General features: G+C 38.7%; 1 long non-coding RNA gene across 1 annotated transcript; it reads right to left on the bottom strand.

Annotated features, from left to right (window-relative positions):
* Positions 1 to 1,474: 1,474 nt before the first annotated feature.
* On the bottom strand, positions 1,475 to 7,252 carry LOC129347782 (uncharacterized). Its single transcript, XR_008600037.1, has 4 exons — positions 7,113 to 7,252; positions 5,459 to 5,559; positions 3,608 to 3,708; positions 1,475 to 1,880 (listed from the first exon to the last, which is right to left on the bottom strand). It is a non-coding gene; the product is annotated as an uncharacterized LOC129347782 (long non-coding RNA).
* Positions 7,253 to 16,153: the final 8,901 nt, after the last annotated feature.

The following is a 16,153-nucleotide window of genomic DNA, read 5'->3' as shown; positions in this document are numbered from 1 at the left end:
ACTCTTCACAACCTGCTCAAACTCTTGGTACAGGACCTCACCACACGGGTCAAGAAGGTTTCTGTCTCATTTCTACTCTGAAGCTCACCTTCTCCTGCTCAAACTGCTGACAAATGTTTCTGCTGCTCTCAAGTCTGGTCTCCAGAACTTCCTAAAAACTCTCAAAGTCTCTTCTGCTGCAGGTTGCTTTGTAGAACTGTTGCAGAAAACCTCACTAAACCACATGGAGGAGCCTCAAGATAGTCGTCCAAATGAAACCGTACAAAAACCAAACTACCACAACCCAAACTCTAAAGTCTCCTGCAGCCTACCAGAGAACCTCTGAGAACAGAGAATCAGGACAGGAACTCTTACCTTCTGGACAACCAACGCTGGTTCTCAAACAAGAATACAGAATGTGTCTGACCAAAAACCTCTAAAGACTCACTACAGCCAAGATAAAGACACAACTCAGCTGCGCCAAATCCACTAATCAATGCACACATTAGCACCATGTGCTAACTGTGGCTAAAGAACCACCTTTACCAAGACAACTATGTGGTACAAAGCCCTAAAACACACCAAGAAACACATTAAAGCCTATTTTACTGCTGGAAGCTGCAAGCCAACGCCTAAAGAACAAACTAAAGCAATGGAACCAAACCCGGTTCAGTGGGGAACAGAAGCAGAGGAAATGTTTGGCTGCAGCTAAATAAAGCAGGAAGACACTGAGCTGCTCAGGTGTTCCTGATAACACCAAGCAGCCACCTGGACAGCCAATAGGAACACAGCTTACTGGAAGTCCAGAGGGTTGGCTTAGTGAAGGAAATTTAGTTTAAAGTTGAAGCAGAAAGTTAACAAAGAAAGTTGAAAACCACCTTCTGATCCCTGAAATCTCTGAGTTTTCACACAAAGAACGCCTGAACATGTCAAACTGGTTCCATAGTAGAACCATCATTGTAAAAACGTCATAGCATGGTGTGTTGCTAACCCTGGCAAACTTACTTTCATCAGTTTTTTTAGTAGAAGTCACAAATAAAGGAGCTCTTGGTTTTTCCTGGCGTTACTGAGTCCAAAGCTGCTGTTTCAACACAGACATGTTCACATGCATCCATTAACCTCTCAGCACTCAAACACCCACAGACAGGAGGCCGGCTGGACCGAGGCTCGGTGGCGTCCTCAGACCCACGAGTCGGGGAGTCGCTGAACTTGTTGGTCCGGTTTGAAGGCCTCCGTGTGGTCCAGTAGAAGTCCATGTAGTCGGTGTTGGCTTTGAACCGCAGCGACTGGCCGCCATCAGGTGGACCGGCTCGTCCTCGTAGGGCTCCTCCTGTAGTCTTGAGGGAACCACAGGAACATTCAGTAGCTGTTGGAGTTCTTCCTGTCAGGCTCATGGTAGAACGGCTCTGAAGTATCTTGTACTTGTCTTATCTGGAACAATCTAACAGCCTAAACTGTTAACAGCGGTGTAAAGAAGCAAACACACAGACATAGATTAGGACTCAAACTAGATTTATTTTAGAAAACAAATCAGCTTAGAGGCATTTGTTCACATGTGGCTGAATAGGAGGCCGTCCAATCAGATTCGAGGTCTTCACTCTGTAGGTTGTTTGTTTGGTGAGACTCTTGGACCTCCATCAGCTGATGTGGATGTTTGATGGTCTTCTTCTCTAGTGCCAGATGATTCATCCATGAATTCAGCAGCTACAGACTGAAATGAAGCTCATGCTGCCGTTATTGAATTCCTGTTCCAGATCAAATGTTCAGAGCTCACCTTGAATGCAGCCGTCTGCTGTCTGATAGTTTTTCCTCATTGTAGTCTTCAATAAAGTCTTTTTCCTCATGTCAGGATGTGGTGAGACTCTTTCTCAGTCGCTGCAGACGTCCCTCATTGTGCATCTCTAGAGAAGAAACAGAAAAACTGGTCACTGCTTCAGCATCACAAACGCTCTCCAGCATTGAGAGTGTTTTAGGAATTCATTCATTGTGTTGTGAACCTTGAAGGAGCAGAAACTTTACAGCTGCCAAAGATATGAGCTCCAATTCTGGATGTTTTAGGAAATGAAGTTCATCTAATGAACACTTGATTTTTGCTGATAACTCTCATTAAATTACTGAAGAAATCCAACATAAAAACCTGTAAACTGTAAGGCAGCTTTTGTTAAAGTTTGTCTATAATTCTATCATCATGTTCTGGAACCAGGACTCTGCAGAAGTTCCTTCAATCAGATACTTGTGTGTTTCTATTTAAGGCCTCAGGTTTGAACGTACAGCAGAGGATTAGAAAGGAGTGATTTTAATGTTTAAATCAGTCCAGTAAATGTTTGGAGTAAAAATGATTAAAATTTAGATTTAGATAGATTTGTGTCAAATAATATTGTAGAGTCTCACTTCAATATATCCAAATGAGTTCAGTGTATTTACATTTTATAAAATATTTGATTTCTTAATCTCAATCCTGTAGGGTCTGACCCTAAATATTATAATAATGATGCAAATTTAAATAATAAATAATATTGTAGTGCAGAGTCATAAACTTTAATCAGCTAAACTTACATAATAAATATCACTGTACAATCTTAACCTGAACATTCATATTATTGAGCTAAATTTACATAAATCCTGATATTCTAGAGTCTTAACTGGAATATTTCTAACATTAATCTTTTTGTATTGTGCTGATAAACAACAATAACCCGACTTTCAGATAATATTTATTGTCTGTGATTGTGAGACTAAATTTCTCCACATTCTGGAACTTTACCTGTAGGAATAAATAAAAATAAAATCTGTTCATTTCCACATTATGCACATTTATTTATTCTTAATATCTCAGACTGAATGGTAGCTGGCAGTAAAAACAAACTCATCTGCTGGACTGCATTTCCCAAAATGGAAACATGGACTGAATTTAAGACTCATGTATCCATGGCAACGCTAACGTTTCCGCTTCTTACCAAAGTTCACAACACAAGTAAAGATTTTAATGTAAAACTTCAGAGATGACTGCTGACCATAAGTATTCTGATCAATACTTCATGATCAATATCAGGACAGATGTTACAACTCCAGCTGTTGCATTAGACTGCAGTTATTCACAGAGAAATTAAAACACCACATTCCTCATAAAAACTAGATGAACTTTTATTAAATAAAGTGTTGGTGAATAAACAGTGTAAAAAGTGCAAAGCAGCTCCATTAAATCAGGAGATGTGAGACTTCCACAGCATGGATCACCATCTGCTGTGTTGATTCATAGCTGAATGTCAGAATGAACTGAGCTAGAAAAGCTGCTTTGAGCTGCAACATTACGGCCTGACAATCCAACACCATCACAGTTTTCATCTGGTTGTTTTGCTCCAACATGCTGTGAAGTTCAGTTTTTACCTGAATCAATACAGAGATTCTATTTCCAACCAAGACTGGAATAAAAATTAGAATGTTATGAGGTTATTAATGCAACTAAATCCTTTCAGATGGAAGGATTTACTTCTAAGTTCTAATTCAAGTTTCTGTTGGAGCACATTGCATTCACAAAGAAAAACAGCGATACCTTCATAGCAACATTTAATAAACCTAAAGCTTCCCTGTTGGCACATTGGTGGAGTTTGTTACTGAACATCTGAACCTTAAATCCAGTGAGACGACCATCTTCAGTCGAGGCCAGTCAGAGAACTTCAAGACCTTCCATCAGCTGGACCAGATGTGGCATCATCTCCCTCTGAACATCTGGATGACAGGAGAAAAGACAGAAATCAAACACAGATCACAGAAATACAATTTATTCACCTTCATCATTTTATAAAAGTAGCATGAACTTTATTAAAACTTGACAACATCAGTAATGAAAGTAAATGTTTTTATCTCGTGTTGAAGCTAAATTTAAAGTCAATTTTAATGACAGTTTATCCTGAGAGGAGTGAGAATGGAGCTTTTCTTTCCTTTTTAGAATATTCCCTCAAAACATTCTGTTTATTGGCTTTAGAAGCATTTTTCTTTACTTATTTATTTTTAGATACCTCAGACTGATGCACTTTGCTGGTTTGCAGATAATTTCATGTGCAATGACAGTAAAGATCTTCTATTATAACATATTTTGCTAAATCAAGAACTGCAGACCTTCTCAACCATCTCAGTCTGCAAAATTCCAACTACAACAAAGAATTATCTGATGTATTTATTATAAATCTTTACTGAACCAGCCCTGGAATTAATAAAAATCTGTATATGGATATGATTTTCTCTGATGGGACCACTAAAACTGCATACAATAAAGTAAATCTCTTCTGCACTGCACACATACTACACTTTTGTATAACTCTGGATGTCAGAGTAAAGGCAGACAGATCCACCGATCAGCCACAACATTCTGACCACTGACAGCTGAAGAGAACAACATCCATCATCTTGTTCTAATGTAACGTTCTGCTGGGAAACCTTGACGTTCATGTGGATGTTTGACATGTACCACCACCTAAACACTGCAGGACAAACAACCCCCTAGTCTCCATGGCAACAGCAGTCCTTAATGCCAGCTGCCACCCTCAGCAGGACAAACTAAACTGCTCAGGAGTGGTCTGAGGAACACGACAGAGCTAAACTGTTCACCTGGGTTCCACACTCCCCACATCCAGATCTGATTGAGCATCTGTGGGATGGTCCAGGATCAGCCTGGTCTAGGTAGGACCCACCCTGCAACCCACAGGATCCACAGAATCCACAGGACATCCCCAGAGGTTCTGATGAACCACTGGGTCAGAGGAGTTTTAGCAGCATAAAGGGACCAACACAGTATTAGTCAGGTGGTCAGAATGTTATACTGTTATAATGTCATGCTGATTATATGATCAGTAAATGTTACCATCAATTATAACGTCCACATTGATCAGGAAAAAAAACAACTATCAGTTCATTCAGAAACTGTGGGGTTAAACCTAAAAACACAGACCTCAACAGCAGTTTGTTTCAAAGCAGAACACCAGCCGGTTTTCACTCAAGAAGCTTTCAGAACAACAATTAAATGACAGTTTTGTTCTCATTAAGTTCAGAGTCAGCCAAAATAATATATAGACACATCAGGAAAAGAAAAACTTTAATCAATATTTCATTTGTATAAGTACTTCTACACATATAGATTCCTCTTTCTAAGTTTGATCAAAGTACAATAACTCTGTGTCCTGTTGTACGATGTTTTCCCAACAGATGGCGCTACCCTCATGAATGGAGCATCAACAAGTGACGTCTACAACACAACAGAAATGTCTGGAAGCCAGTGGCCACCACTTTGAGCACCTCTTGTAATTGTAGAGGCCAAAGATAACTTTTATTAATCTCATGATGTCTGAATAAATTTGGTAATGAAATATTTATGCAAGTTTTTCTTTTCCTGATGTGTGTAAACATTATTTTGGCTGACTCTGTATAACGGGTTTCTGACAGGTCACCAGTCAACATCTTTTTATAATAATGACAAACATACCTGCATTCTACAGGAGTGATTTTCCTCATGTGCAGGTAAAGATGTGTGAGGAGCTTAGAGATGACAGGAGCAGGAGTCATCCTCACTAATTCAGCTTCCACCTAGAAACAGAAAGACCACAAACAAACACACTGATAGACTCTCAAACGTTTAACCTCACAGCCTCAAAATATCTGTTTAGGAAGTGTTGTGTTTCTAAATTCTGCTGAAAGCATTGACAGACATTCTCTTACAAGGTTGTGTAAAAAGCAGCCTGTCCTCTGAGCTACTGAGAAATCTTCCTGAACAAAGTTTCTACGTGTAAATCGGCTCAACAAAAACTAAAGCCTCAGTCAGAAATAACAGGTATCGCAAATTATAAACAACTTTCTTTGTTAACTCAGACTTTCTGCTTCAACCTCACATAAAAAGGGGAGTTTAACTTGTCAGGTGACTGAAAGTGAACGGCTTGTGCAGTTTTAGATCCAAAAGTAGGATGTTTCAACTCATGTTTTACTACAAATACATGCAATAATAAATAAATACAATGGTTGGTTGTTAGTTTGTTCACTATTAATGTCACTTTATATACTGGATTGAACTTGAGCAGTGGAAGAGAGAAGGAATTTAAAGAAATTATGGAGATTCAGAGAGGTAATGTTGCGCAATGTTAAGTTACGCGCAGTTTAATTCAAACTAGCTGAATGTTAAACTTGAATGAATGAATGGTTTTATTTCGGTTACAAAATTATAGTACAAAAACTTCATTTTATGCGTTCAAAAAATATATTATACATTCTTGCAAGAATTCCCCCCCCCCGAAAAAAGAAAGAGGATCAAAAAGAAAGGAAAAAAGACAAAAAACAAGAAAAACAAAAACACAAAATAATCTAAGAAAAAATATACATATATATTCAATAACATATATTCACATATCTATACATGTACACATACATACATACATACACACACACACACATATATATACATATATACATATATATACATATATATACATATATATATATATATATATATATATATATATATATATATATACATACATATACACACACACATATTCTTCCCTTTCCCACCGCCTTCTACTCCCCCCCCTCCCCTTTTCTTTTTACGAGTTCTGTAACCGAAACAAGGAATAGGCAGAAGCCAAGGCTTATTTTGCCTATCCTGTACAATCCATAGAATCCCTCAGCATATAAGTAATACATGAAATAAAAGACAAAAAGAAAAAAACAAAACAAGACTTTACTCTAAATTGTTCTTCTTATCATTTCACGTCAGTCATTTTACATTGTAATCCTGGATTATTTTGCCTTTCAGTGCTTTTTTGAAACTCACCAAAGATCTACACAGTTTCAACTCATCACTAAGTCCATTCCATAAATTACTTCAGAGCAGCTCAACGGGTTTCAGTAAACCTTAAAGTAAAATAACTTTTTAAAAGCTTAAATACACAGCAGAGAAATACAGGTTGACAAGTTCATTCTAATGAATGAGCCACCTGTGTTAATTAGCCCGCTAGCTAACTTAGCCGCTTAGCTAGCTAACGCGTCCGGACCAACTGCTCAAACACGACAAAACACAACTCTTCACAAGTCGCTGACTTAACGTACAACAAAACAACGCTACTGGTTAGAAGTATTTATCTTCTTACCGTGTTTTACTCCAAAAACAAGGTCAACAGCAGCCACAGACAGTGATGGTCCTCTGCTACCCGAGGTTTCGACACATGCGCTGTAGCTCATGAAGCAAACGTATCGAGCCACTGTGTCGAGGCGTGGTTTGGTCACGTGACTCTTGACGTTGAATCACTTCAGTGACGTTTAGAAGCACTCAACTGCTTCGAATCACCCGATTGGTTCGGTTTGTTAGGTGAATCACTCAGCAGGATCAAGAGTGTTCCGGGATAGAAGATCCCTATTTAGTGTCGTTCATTTGAATTGTTTTTCGCAGAGTAGGTTGGTTTTTTTGCTGTTGTTGCCATGATTTGCTTTGAGAGATAGTAGTATGTCAGCTTTCGTATTTCGTAGAGAATATATATATATATATATATATATATATATATATATATATATATATATATATATATATATTCTCTACGAAATACGAAAGCTGACATACTACTATCTATCTGTCTATCTATCTATCTATCTATCTATCTATATATATATATATATATATATATATATATATATATATATATATATATATATATATATATATATATATATATATATATATATATATATATATATTCCCAAATCACCACCCCCATGACACAACACCTGGCACAGAACCTTGTCAGGTGCTTAGCTGACAGACTACAAAAAACCAAAGAAAAAAACAGTTCACTGGCTGTTGCTACACTTGTGGCTCTGCAGTTCAAAACTTTTGGATTCACCAATCAGAGTGGCAGCCAGTGTGAAAGAACGTTTAATAACAGAATGCACAACAATTAACATAAAGAATGCCAAGCAGCAGTCATCTACATCACAAGCACCACCACAGCCTCGTCCTCCACCACCAGCAGCACCTTCCACAGGTATTTTTTTTCTCTTCTGAATAGGGAATGACTGACATTTCTGGTGATGATGATGATGATCTTCAATATTTTTCAGTTCAACGGTGGAGCCTATTGGACGAAGACGCAAGTAGAGCCTGGCAAATGCAAAGCACCACAGCGAATGCAATTGTAGAAAGAACGGCAGACCCACTGGTTTACTGGGCAACCCACAAAACCATTTACCCAAACTTGTACAATGGAGCCAGACATTTCCTGTGTACCTCAGCCTCATCTGTGCCATGTGAACAGGGTTTTTTTCTAAGGCTGGGGAGATAGTGAGTAAAAGAAGGAACTGCTTGAGTCCCAAAACTGTTGATAAATTATTTCTCAATAAAAACTCATAACCCATTACATAAGCACACCCTCTTTACTGACCTCTTTACCAATAAACCCCAAGACATACTTTGCCAAAATCCATAACAATCCATATAATCTTTATTTGCACCAGCCCCATGTGAAAATGACATCAGTCTGTATTTGTAGAGCATCTCATGAATGTAGCAGCACCGTTTAAATGTTTCATAACACAGAATATAAGTGAAGAGTATATAGGGTTACAGACAAACATGGCAAATAAGAAACGTGCTCTTCAATAGTTATTGTCATTATTGTTACTAATAATATTATTTTTCTGTCCACTAGAACCCATACAATCATCTAGTGTAGTCAAACAGGAATGTGTGCATGGCGAATCAAATCCAAAACAAGCCATGAACCAACGACCACGTCTTGATTGCACTTCATTTTATTGACCACTAGATGTCCTACTCGAGCATTGTGTGTCATTGAGGCCTCGAGTAATGAACCATGTTTTGAATGAAGTGTCGAAGCTTTGCAAATTGCAAAACCGCTGCAACAGTAAAGAGAGACAAATATTCAATAACTTCACTCTTATACATTGTAGTGTCACCAAAATCACTGCAGCCTTCAACTGGCTCCTGTTGACAAAGTGTTTTAACAGAAATGTAAATGCTGTAATGTGATTCTTTTAATGAACCATGTAACTTGAATGGATGTGATGCTGGTGTGACCACAGTGCACACGTCTGATGTTGCTCACAGTGGTCCAAGGGACGCTCAGGGAGTTTGTGTGTTTGCTCAGACTCATGAACAATTAGAGGGAACATTGCTACTGGGTAAAAATGGGACAGGAGCAGGAAAATGTCCGGAAACTGTTTGGGGTTAAGAAGATTTTACATACAAAACATATGATCAATTTATAAAATATGGTGCATTGTTATTGCTGAAACTCCCTTACAGTGCAAAAAATGGTTAGAATTAGCTATGTCCTAACAAACTGTAGCAGCAAAACAGTAAATAGTCTGCACTTAGATAGTAAATTTCTACCTTAGTGGTACTCAGAGCACTTTATAACGTGTTTCCCATTCACAAACCAATGGCATTGGTGTCTTGCCCAAGGACACTTTGATATGTGGAGGGGATGGGATATTGAACCACCAACCTTGCAATCAGTAGACAACCAGCCCCAGTACCTGAGCCACAAGGTTCATTTTTCCACATCAGGTATTTTTGCTTTCTATGCCTAATGTACATTTGCTTATAATAGACGTTTCCTTTAACATAAGTGCCATTTTTAATGCAGAAGTAAAGTGTTTTTACAGACTTGTACTGTAAGTTGTACTTCTGTAAAGTATCTGAACATTTTGTCTTCCACTTTATGCTTCTCATGACATCAGCACAGGAACAGTAAAGTTTCATAATCTTCTTACAATCAAGACAAATTATCGCCATATTCTCTCACAAAACCAAAAGCAGCATGTGCTTTGGCTTTAAACCATTAGATGGGGCCATTTCCCACAACAGCCTGACTGAATGATTTAGGCTTTGCTGTCATAGTGGTAGAAATAGAAAAAAGAATATATATCAAACATTTTGTGCATGAACTAATTGCAAATTCAAGTTTATATACCAAGGGTTAGGGCTTAGAATGCACATCCAAAACGCACTGATATTGCCTTTTAAACCAAATGCATGATCCTAAGCAGACATATGTTAATGTTTTGTTGTTTTCTAACCATTCTTAGAGGTTTGGAGCATTATTCTGACTTACAAATAGCTACAGCCTGTATAGCTCCATCACTGCTGTGCTTACAGATCCTTGAGATTATCTGGTTTGATGTGATTTAATGTCGACCCTGAGCCGGGTTGTACAGGGTCAGGCAGTAAGGTGGGCTGTGAAGGTGTCCTCGCAAAATGTGTGAGAGCTGCTGAAGACTAGAGGGTGTCCTTCAGCTGAATCCATAGCAGAATGTCCACTGGGTGATTCAATGCAAATTGAGCGTAAATTTAAAGTAGGCCTCTTTGTATTCTGGCTGTGGTATTATTATTTTTTTTTTAAACATCTGAATTAGTCAGAACATGTTCCTCTTTGTACAACAGCTCTTAGCCACAGCTGCTAGCATGTCATTTCTTCCTGTGTTTTGTCATTTTCATGGTCAGGCTCCAGCTCCACAGTCAGTTCCCTTTGTTGCTCTGGCTAATGTCAAACGGGCCCATGACGGACAAAAACGCCTTGTTCTTGGTCGGTGCATGTCAGCTGAGCTCAGATTGTGAGTGAAGAATTTTTTTTAAAAAAAAGGTAAACAAAGCCTTGGACTGTTTGGCATCCCAAGTGGGTACCCATTAAAGGGCACACTGAGCATGAACCCTGACCTCGATTAACATGGGAGACAGCATGGCTTGGCATGAGTGGTAGTGGGTGGAGAAATCCAGTATTTTTGTTCTCAAGAGAAATGTGTGGGATGTATCACAAATGTAATGTGTGCACTGAACTGCACTTTGAGAATAAAATATCTAAGGCCAGCTCCACCACATCCCACCATGATGGGTTGCCCTACACGCTTTGATGGTGGTTAACTACAGATATCTCTTGCTGTCTTTGTGTTGTGTAGCTGGCTTTGTGTCACTGTTTGCCCTGTGGCTCTGCAGACAGTACAGTAGATACTGCAGAGGCCTTAAAAGAAAATGCCAGCCCAACATGACTTTTATCTTTGTTTGATTATGAAGAATGAGGACAAAGGGAGTTAAGACCTCCAAATGAACACACAGCTTCTCAGCACTGACTCACAGCAGACGTTAGGGACTGTGTGGAAATTACTGAGTAGATAGGAGAATGGGAGTCAGAAAAGGAAAGCTTTAGTTGTTAGAGCAAAAGGGTATCCTTTATTTTTTAACTCATAGCCTTTCTGGGTTTTATTTTAAGCATATTTGTAAAAATTTAGGTTTTTACTTCTGCCATAATTTAGAAAAAATGGGTTTTGAGTGTTGAAAAGATGAACACATCTGTTTCTATAAAGGTGTGGTTGGACAGAAAGCACGCCCGATTCAAATAAATTTCCCACTGACTGCATGTAAAGATTGACAAACTCTTACATCATGCATAGGTTTCCTGAAGAGCAGTTTAGAAGCTCAGTGTAGTCAATCCAACCCACAACAAACTGGGCAGCAACTTACCACACTGACGACTTCAAGTTTGAGGATGGATTTGCATCATGCACTAAGGCATCTTGTCTATTTTATTTAGTTTTTTTGGTAGATTGTCCTTTTTACTCACACTGCTTGTCTACCTGCAGCAAATTCTCCATTCAAACAATTCCACCCGTCACTATTTTGAGGAAACACAGAAGTCCCATCCTTCACTTAGCCCTGCCCAAGATGACTTTGATTGGTTTAAATGTGCACAAACAAGCCAGCATGATTGTGTCTCCTTGTAGCAAAATAATAATGTGGTGGGTTGGCTAAACAAGACAATTACAAGCTAATCCAAAAATGAGCAGAGGTGAGTCATGGATTATCCTGTGACAGCAGCCACGAGCTTAATTATACATAACTTTAAGTTTAACACAATACAAAGGCATAAGTTATACAAAAATATAACCCCCCTTATGGCTGCCATGAACAGAGAAATTAGCTATAATAGACAATTATGCTGTAAAGTTGGACATTTTAACATGGGGGTCTATGGGTACTGACTCTTTTGGATGTAGCTTCAAGTGGTCATTTGAGGAACTGCAATTTTTGGTACTTTTGTATGGCCTTAATTTTTCAGCTCCAGAGGTTTTTGTTTGGAATTTCCCCACTCGACCAGTGAAACTGACTCATTTACCAGCAGCACAAACGATAACTGTACACAGCCAGAAACAGCAGGAGCAAGTTTTTGTATATTTTTCAGACACATACACACACACAGACAAAAAATTGCATTGATTCATACAATCTATCTGAACATAGATAGGACTTAAATTTTTTGTATCAGCTGTTGTCCACAATGCAAAACACAGCACACATGCAGCTAATTAGTGATTGCTGGCTGAGCGTCTCCAGCAAGGGTTTTTCTCTCTTTTCATACTGAATAATGACAAAAAACAGAACTATGAAGAAGCTAAATGTCTCAAACAAACTTTCTTTTATTCTTTTTCATATTATATAGTTATCTTACTGTATAATTCAAGTTCAGCATCATATTTTTTATTAATTTCTATTTGTCTTAATTCAGGGTGGGGTAAGAATATTGCAATTTTCAAGCTCTCCACAAAACTAGTTTGTGTTTTCTTTTTAATAGCAATTTATTTAGCAGCTCATTCTTTAAAAATACAAAACTCCAGAATTTTCACCTCTTTGTTACGTTAATCATTCATATACCGCTTTGAAATACTGGAAGAAAATGGTGTCACAGTGTTTTTATGTCAAGACAGTTCACAGAAATATATAAATTCTGGCAACAGTAGAAATTGTCTTATCTTTTAAAGATTGTCAATCCCAATAATTTACATATTATCTCTAAATGCAAAGAGAACTTATTTCTGAGAATAAAATATTGACTGGAGATTACTGAATCCAATTTATATGGTAGCAGTGTCAGATATTTTGGATTTGTGATGTTTTTGCAGAACGTTTAGCATAAAAGTCACACACAAAGAATTGGTTTTGACAGTCAAGATAAGAAGACTTGCGAGGGGTTTACATCTACATTCAGATGAAAAACTGTCTAATATTCATCACTGGATGTTTGGTTGCTGATTGCAGAGGTGCAGCATGTGACCAACACATTGAAGTGAGCTGTACACATTTCCTCCTGTGAGTAATCCTGAGTGCAGCCGGGGTAGGGGGAGGGACACCGAGGAGGTAACCACACCAAAGTCACCATCGAGCCACCAGGGTATATTGTGGGGCTCATTATAGTGCATTAAACAGCCTCCCCGCGGAACAATGAGAGGCCCCGGGGCCCGAGGCAGAGCCTGAGGCTGGCTGGGACTGATATGGAGACCCAGGGGATCCGGCTCACCAGGCCCTGTCCCCACCAGACTCTCATCCACAGCTGCCAAACTCCATTCTCCACCTCTGCTGTCATCAGCCGAGTCACCAGGATGAAGCTGTCAAGAGCACCGTCAGAAAAGAGAGAATATTTTAGACTGCAGAAAACATACTACTCCTAAATTACAGCAGTTAAGATCATACAACCTTAAGCCTCCTCATAATTAGTCCCACCCATGCTTCTTTTCTCATTTCTGTCTCACAGCATTTTTGATGGTTATTTGAGTCGGTTTTGGCTGGCTAAGGTTACATTTAATCACGATAATACTGAAAATGTATTACTTAACCATATATTGCCGATTATGTGCATGCCTACAAATAAATGTTTTACATCCTGAACCAATCCTATGAAGAATCTCACTATGCCTCAGGTTTAAACCGATGTTAGGTGTCCTACCCAGTTTGTGAATCTCTGGCTAACTTTCACTAGCAATTAAATAGATGTAATGTCAGATTTACCCTGAAAATACAGTAAAATCACACATTTCTTTCTATGAAACTTAAAGCATATATTTCTATAGAATGCTATTAAATAAGAAAGAATATTTTAGCACTCAAAAAAGCCTTTTGCTTGCGCTGCTTTTAAATTGTACATAGAAGAACTAAGATAGGGCTTTTTTATTTAAAAAAAAAAAAACTTTGACAGGGCTTAATGTACAGTTCAGGAACTACTGTCTAGGCTGTGCTAGCAATTGGTAGATTTAAGCTATTGAATAGAGTATTACATTTTCAACAAATTATCATAAAATCACATACTTTGTTCTGTGAAACCTAATGCAATTTATTGGTCAAAAGTGCTGTTTGAATGAAAAAATATTAACCTATTAAAAACCCCTCTGGTTTAACCCCTTGTCAGGGACCTCACCTGTAGATTAGGTAAAACACCATTTTTTCCCCCATTAAACTTAATACAAATTATTCTTAGTCTGTATTTGTAGTACTATATCAGCGTCAGAAAACATACTAGTGGTCGAACACTAAAAAAGTCCACAGCTGGGACTGACTGTGCAGAAGACTTTTCAGTCTGTGAATCCATGTTTGTACTTTTTTTTTTTGGCCTTTTTAGGCTTTGATATATTGGACAGTGGAGACTGACAGGAAGTGTGGGGAGAAGAGCAAATGACCGTGGGACGGACTCGAACCCATGACCACTGCATTGGGGACTATAGTCCTGGTTTATATCAACACACACACAAAAACTACCTTCCAGTGATGCAGGTTGAGGCTCATACGTGCCAGAAAGTTTCCTCAGACCGACATCTTTCACGATACAAATCGAATGCAGTCTATAGCTAATTACTTCACTGTGGCATTTGTTTGGTTGTCTTGTATTAGTTTATCTTTATTTGTCCCTCATGCAGCATCCAACCAGTCTGCTGAAGCCTCCCTCCACTGTTAGTTACTGAGACTCATGGTTACTCTGTCTGTCTATTCAGAGCCAGTGAGCAACGGACTTTCACAATAATACAAACCGCGTTAACGCGATAAAATAATTGGCAGCGTTAATTAATTAATGCATTAATGAGATAAAATGGAGATAAAAATTTGATCTCCATTTAAGAACCTACTGTCAGGAGTTTAAAAAAATGGGATGAAGGTGTCCCTCTGGTTATGTTCACAGTCCATGAGGTTGTACAGGAATCTTTGGGGTTCAGTCCGAATGAACTTGTATTTGGACACAGAGTTCAAGGCCCATGGATTTACTCAAAGAAGAACTATTGGAAGAAGAGTCTAGCTCTTTTTTTTGTTGATCGTGTCTCTGTGTTTTGTTACTGATTGTGCAGAGCTTGTGAGACTGCATGTGAGAATCCAAAGAGGTCCCAGACCAAAATGAAGCTTTGGTGTCACCAAAAAGCCCAATCTCGTTCATTTGATGTCAGTGATCAGCTTCTGATTTTATTACCCGCTGTCGGTTCTCCCCTTGAAGCATGGTTTTCTGGACCGTAAACCCTGGAGAAAAGGGTTGGAAACTTGGAGTACCTTGTTTCAACTCCTGATCACAGGGAAAAACAAAGATCGTGTCACATCAACGTGATGAAGAATGACTACGCTTCCTCTGATCAGTATAAAGAAACAAATAAATCCAGACGTGTCAGTTGTGCTGTGGTGAGCGCTGATTCATCACACAGCACACACAGTTACCTGTCTCATTTGAGTTCAGACAAAGGCAGACCTGAAGTCTGTACTGAATGAGGTCAAGTGTATATTTCCTGATGTGCTTTCTGAAACAAATGTTCTTGAGCATGATGTGGATGTTGGCATTATTAAGCCCATTAAACAGCATGCATACAATGTAAGCCCTGAAAAACATGCGTTACTGAGAAATGATGTGAACTATGATAGAGCGTGGTATTGCAGAGCCAAGGCAAACGCCACCAACCTACAATTTTGCTCAGGCTTTCGTAGATTCAGCAGTGTAACTAACCCTGATTCTGACCCTAGCCCAAGGGTAGATGACTGTGTTGACTGAGTAGGTTCAGCTCAGTATGTCAGTAAATTTGTTTACTGAAAGAGTATTGGCAAGTTCCATTGACCCAACGGGGCTCCCCACACTTTTAGTCCCATCCATGTTAACTGCCTTTGTTGAGACCATTGTGTTGTCCATTAACATTTTAGTCAGTTAATGGTTAATGGTTGCTTTAAGTTAAATTTAATCAAAATAATATTAAAAATGGTACGACTGGAAACATTTTTCTTATGCAGGGCTTACAGATTAATGGCACATTTTCTGATCTATTAAGAACCGCAGGGCCCTCGGGAATTAAATCCTTGCTGGTGGATTTAATTCAGTGGGACTGG

This window comes from Amphiprion ocellaris, chromosome 2, assembly GCF_022539595.1.
Source record: "Amphiprion ocellaris isolate individual 3 ecotype Okinawa chromosome 2, ASM2253959v1, whole genome shotgun sequence".
Lineage (NCBI taxonomy): Eukaryota > Metazoa > Chordata > Actinopteri > Pomacentridae > Amphiprion > Amphiprion ocellaris.
This window is presented reverse-complemented; position numbering and strand designations above follow the sequence as displayed.